The sequence below is a fragment of the Acomys minous genome (assembly GCF_964271855.1).
Source record: "Acomys minous genome assembly, chromosome: 16".
NCBI lineage: Eukaryota > Metazoa > Chordata > Mammalia > Rodentia > Muridae > Acomys > Acomys minous.
The window spans coordinates 55,986,359-55,991,703 of NC_140498.1; the positions used below are offsets into that span (position 1 = coordinate 55,986,359).

Genomic DNA, 5,345 nt, shown 5'->3' on the forward strand with positions numbered 1-5,345 from the left:
CTACTTGAGAAGTGTGTCTCAGTTTATTATTAACAATAGGCACCCAGTATTTTCCAGGTATTTACGACATGCCAACCTTGTTGCAAGTATTTTACATGTATTATCACCCCTGTGAGTTAGGTACTGTTAGCATTGTCTGACAAACAGAAAAGCAAGTGGGGAGGGGGCTTTAGAGAAAGAACAAGGTACTAGAAAAAGCATGCTTAGATCCCAGCCAGCAGCTGAAGGAGACATAAAAAAGAAAAAGAAAACAAAAACAAAAACAAAAACCTTACAGCTTTCTGATGCAAAATGGACAGGCGCACACCTTTAATCCCAGCACTCAGGAGGGATTTTTGTAAGTTCGAGGCCAGCCTGGTCTACAGATTGAGTCCAGGACAGCCAGGGCTACACAGAGAAACCCTGTTGTGGGGGCGGGAGGGGGGTGGGGGGGTGGTGAGATGAGCAGGCCAAGCTGAACCTCAGGGTGGGTCTTATTCATAAGGATTGCACTGGCGTGCATGCATGCCTCTGTGTGTTTGTGTGTGTGTGTGTGTGTCTGTGTGTCTGTGTGTGTGTCTGTGTTTGTCTCTGCGTGTTAGGGATTCTGGGAAAGGAAAGCACAGTACTTCATTAAAGGAATAATTATTCCACCCATCTCTTTAGTGTGGCTGAAGGTGAGCCAGCCTTCTGCCCAGGCACCAATTCTGGTCCCTTGACCGGAAGTTTCTCCTTCATGAGGCCTTAGTGCTGTGCTAGCACTACCTTCTTCTAAGTGTTTGTCTGCAGATGGAGCATCCATCTACACTGCAAGGTAGCCCCAAGGGAGCTTGACAAACAAGGAGCAAGACCTCAAAGACTCTAATCCTGCAGATGAAAAAAAGGAATCAAGCCACAGGGCGGCTGGACAGATGGCTCAGTGTGTTAAGAACACTGACTGCCCTTGCCGGGGATCCTGGTTCAGTTCCCAGCCCCAACATGGCAGCTCACATCCATAGCCTGGGCTCCAGGGGATGCAATGCCCTCTTCTGACCTCTGCAGGCTCATGCATGTGTGTCTACAAATAAATGAGTCTACAGGGACGCACGTTCTCCAGGCTTCTATAGGACCATTGCTCAAGAAACGGGCCTCTATTCCCTGCCTGTTTGTGCTGCTGGCAATCAGGCCTACTATGTAAGTGTTGCTTTGCCACTGAGCTGCCGCCCAGCCAAAGCAGACCTGGTAATAGCTGGCTCCACCATCAAGAGTACTTGTTCCTCCCACAGAGGACCTGGGCTCAGGTCCCAGCACGGTGACTCCTCATAGCCTAATGTCATCCATGAGGACCAACCATGCTCATGGTGCACAGACACACATGCAGGCAAAACACCCATAAATGTATAATAGAAGTAAGTAAACTGAAAACAAAACAAAACTCCCAAAAAACAAACAAACAAACAAAAAACAAGCAGACAACTCTCCCTCAATACCCAGGCGGGTACGCAGTGGTCCTGTCCCCTGGCTCCCCACTATCGTCTCCTGTAACCCTCTCCTCCTCAAGACCTTGTTCTGAAATCACCAGCGGCTGGAACTCCAGCCATTTCTCCAGCCTGCAGTGGTTCCTTTTGTTTAAAAAAGAAAAAAAAAAAGTCAGTCAATTATACAAATAAAACAGGCTCCCTGTAGGCCTGTGTGCTCATTGAGAGAGTAAATCAGCAGAGAGAAAACGCTGCCCCCAAAGCAATTAGAGAAATGCAATTTTTTTTTTCAAATGGAAGATACGCTTATGGGTGTATTAAATTAGGAAAAATCCATAAAAGTGATAAAAATGCCATGCCAGGATGATTATAGGAAAGGCAGCCTGCTCACACGGCATGGTGCGAAGAAGCCGCAGCTCCAGCAGAGACCTTTGTGGGAATGGAAGGGCAGATGCTTCCCCAACACGCGCTACCGACTGAGAGCTCCTCCCCTGTCAAAACCTACACAGTGTGTCTGTCCTCTGTCCCCTTATCTCATTACCCACCAGGTACAGGATAGGGCCAACGACAAACCGACCACCGATCTGTATCTTACGTGAGGACCTCCCTGCCTTTCCGCCACGAAGGAAACGCGATACGCACCACACCCTCAGGACAACAGATCTCAGACCGCTCCATCAGCCTGCGCTTTCCCTGTTGCTGGTTAGCCCACGTCGGAATCCCCCACAGTCAACGCTGTGCCCCTCGCATCAACCCTCTGCGCTCCCGGTGAAAACTTCTGAGTTCAGCTTGTGGTCTCGGCTTTTACTTCCGCAACCATGGCCAGTGGTCCTCCTGTTGGGTACGGCTGTCTTTCTGACCACCGCCCAGAGACACACAACCCCGGGACACACAACAGGACAGTGTCTGGGATGTGGATGTTGCACTTGGCAGCCAGGTGTTCTGACTGACAATCCCTTTCTCCCTGTCCACCCTCTCGATCTCTCTTGGCTCCCTCGGCCCTCCCTTTGCAGTGAGGGTGGAGCTCCCTCACTTCCTTCTGCGGGAGGAACCTTGCCGTGTGTTGGTTACTCTTCTTGTTACCGTGACAAGACGCCGCTCCAGGGAGGAAGGTTTTGCTGTGGCTCACGGTCTGAGGGTGTACAGTCCATTAAGGCTAGGAAGGCACGGAGGCAGGAGTCCTGGCTGGCTGGTCACATGACATCCACAGTCAGGAAGCAGAGAGAGGTAAATGCCAGGTGGTGCTCAGTTTGATTTCTCCTTTTTATTCAGTCTGGTGCCCTGCCCATGGGATGGCCATTCGTGGCAGTTCTGCTCTGTTAACCCTCCTGGAAACACTTTCACATACGTATCAGAAATGTACTTTGCAGGTAGTTCTAATTTCATCAAGCCAGAGAGCAAGATTAACTGGCAGGGTTGGAGTGATGAAAGATGGTTCTGTGGACCTGGGTTTGCTTCCCAGCATCCGTGGCGGGCAGCTCACAGGTGCTTCGCACTGCACCCTGCTTCTAGCCTCCGTGGGTCCCACGCCCAAGCGCAGAGATCCCTACACATGCCGTTGCTGTGGTTTCTACATTTTCAAATAATACAAAAACAGATTAACGTACACCCCTATCCTGGACTTGGGAAGTCTGTTGTCATCCTTGGTGTCACGTAACCTCTGCACTTGTTCAGACCCCTGGTCCCCCATCAGGTATGCCAAGCTCTCCAAGACACAGCCGACACTTTCTTCACCAGGGGCTGGTGGGGTAAACTCTAACAGCTGAGACAGACTCCATGTGCCAAAACCTGGCCAGAGAGCCAAGGAGAGCAGCCTTTGGATATTCAGAAGGGCACGGGCTTTGGAGCTCCAGCCTCTTCCCTCCTCTTTTTATTTTTTATTTCTTTTTTCTTTTTCCCCTCCTCTTTTTAAATCAGGCACTAACCCCAAGCAGCCCAGTCACTCTCCCCCTCCACACCCCGATGATGCAGGGCTGTCTCTCACTGGGTAGAGGCACATAGAAGAAAATAAGAAGACCTACAGTTCAAAAGAAGGGTCTGGAAAAGACATGTTGCTAATAGTAAGGAGATATAAAACACATCCATTAGGATAGTTATCAGGTTTTTTTTTATTGTTGTTGTTGCTGCTGCTGTTTTTTTTTTTTTTTTAAATTTATTTATACAATATTCTTCTCTCCATGTGTACCTGCATGCCCAGAGAGGGCATCAGGTCTCATTAAGGATGGTTGTGAGCCACCATGTGGTTGTTGGAAACTGAACTCAGGGTTTTTTGAAAGAGCAGCCAGTGCTCTTAACCTCTGAGCCATCTCTCCAGCCCCAGTTCTTAGAGTGTGGAGAAATTGGAAGCTTGTGAACTCTTGGTGAGACTATAAAATCAGGCAGACACAGAAATTCAACTTCTGGATATGCTCCCCCAAACAAAAATAAGAGACTCAGACAGATGTCAGTAGAGCCATGTTCCTAGAAGTCAGGCACAGAGAGCTGAGCGAGCAGTAAAGTGTGGTACAGACGCCCAGTGGAGTAGGGCTGCGCCGAGAGGAGAGAGAAATCATGCTACTGTTCACAGAAGTCATAAGGACCCGGGTGCCCACGCCTGTAATCCCAGCACTCGGGAGGCAGAGGCAGGAGGATGGCTGTGATTTTGAGGCCGGCCTGGTCTACAAAGCAAGTCTAGGACAGTCAAGGCTACACAGAAAGCCACTGTCTCAAAAAACCAAAAAATAAAAAAATAAAGATAGAAGACAGAATGAAGCTTCCTGGAAAATGAAGGGGAAGCAAGGAGGGAAGATTCGGGGGGGGGGGTTGCATATAGATGTACTTATAGCCAGTTGAACTGTATGCTTCAAAGTAGATAAAGGGGAGCTGAAGAGATGACTTCGTGATTAAGAGCTCTTCTCTTGCAGAAAATCGGAACTCGGTTCTCAGCACCCAGGTCGAGGGCCTCACAAAAAGCCTGCAACGCCCTCTCCAGACCTCCGAGGGTGCTGTACTCAGCACTCATACCATCGCCCAGGTACATGATTGAAATAAATCTTGAAAATGTGGTTCGAAAAATACGAAAACAAGAGTGGTAGCTAAGTAGGAATAGCCACACAGAAGAGGAGGAGAAGGAGGAGGAGGAGCAAGAACCGGGAGGAAGGGTACCCTCCCCCCCCCTTCTCCTCCTCCTTAGGGTGGGCACAATGCTACCCACCTCAACCCTCCCGAGGTGACCCTGTGTCAGCGGGCTAAATTCAGACGTCAGGGGGCGGTCTAGTCGTCGGTGGCTATTTGCAGGAGCGTTTTAATTGCCATAAATCCCTGTCCGCTGCCCCTAAGCCTTGACTGCTGAAAGGAAGCTCTCTAGTCCTCTAAAGAGGTGACTGGGAAAAAGGAAACTTAACTCTTCTAAAGTACAAATTACCGGAAACCCATGGCCCCCAGACAGACGCACAGTTCGCCCGCCTTCTTAAATGGCTTCTGTTTGTTTTGGAAGCGCGAGGTGACGAGAACACTCAAAGGGCAGGAGCAATAACAACCTTGAACAAGGGCGTTTGGAGCCCACGCGGCCGCGGGAAGCCTGAGCCGGCGCCGGCGCCTCTCAGGAGGATGTGCCCGGCCCGCCCCTCCCTCCTCGCCCCTCCCCGCCGCGCTCCGCAGGCCCCGGCGCCGCCCAGGCCGACCACGGAAACGTGTACACTGCACGCGGCCGCCGGAGCAGCTGGGTCTCTGTGGCGCAATCGGTTAGCGCGTTCGGCTGTTAACCGAAAGGTTGGTGGTTCGAGCCCACCCAGGGACGACAGCGATTCCTTTTCGCAAAAAATTTTTAGAAATGAAATGTCCCCACTGTTCTGGGTTGATAACCACAGCGCTCCTGTGCTTGCTGTTTCACGCTGCAGCCGCCCACCCTTTTTCAAGAGGGTGTTCCTG

General features: G+C 50.6%; 1 long non-coding RNA gene across 1 annotated transcript; it reads right to left on the minus strand.

Moving 5' to 3' along the window:
- LOC311585925 lies at positions 1-5,014 on the minus strand. Its single transcript, XR_014775384.1, has 2 exons — positions 4,820-5,014; positions 1-3,006 (listed from the first exon to the last, which is right to left on the minus strand). It is a non-coding gene; the product is annotated as an uncharacterized lncRNA (long non-coding RNA).
- Between the last annotated feature and the right edge of the window lie 331 nt (positions 5,015-5,345).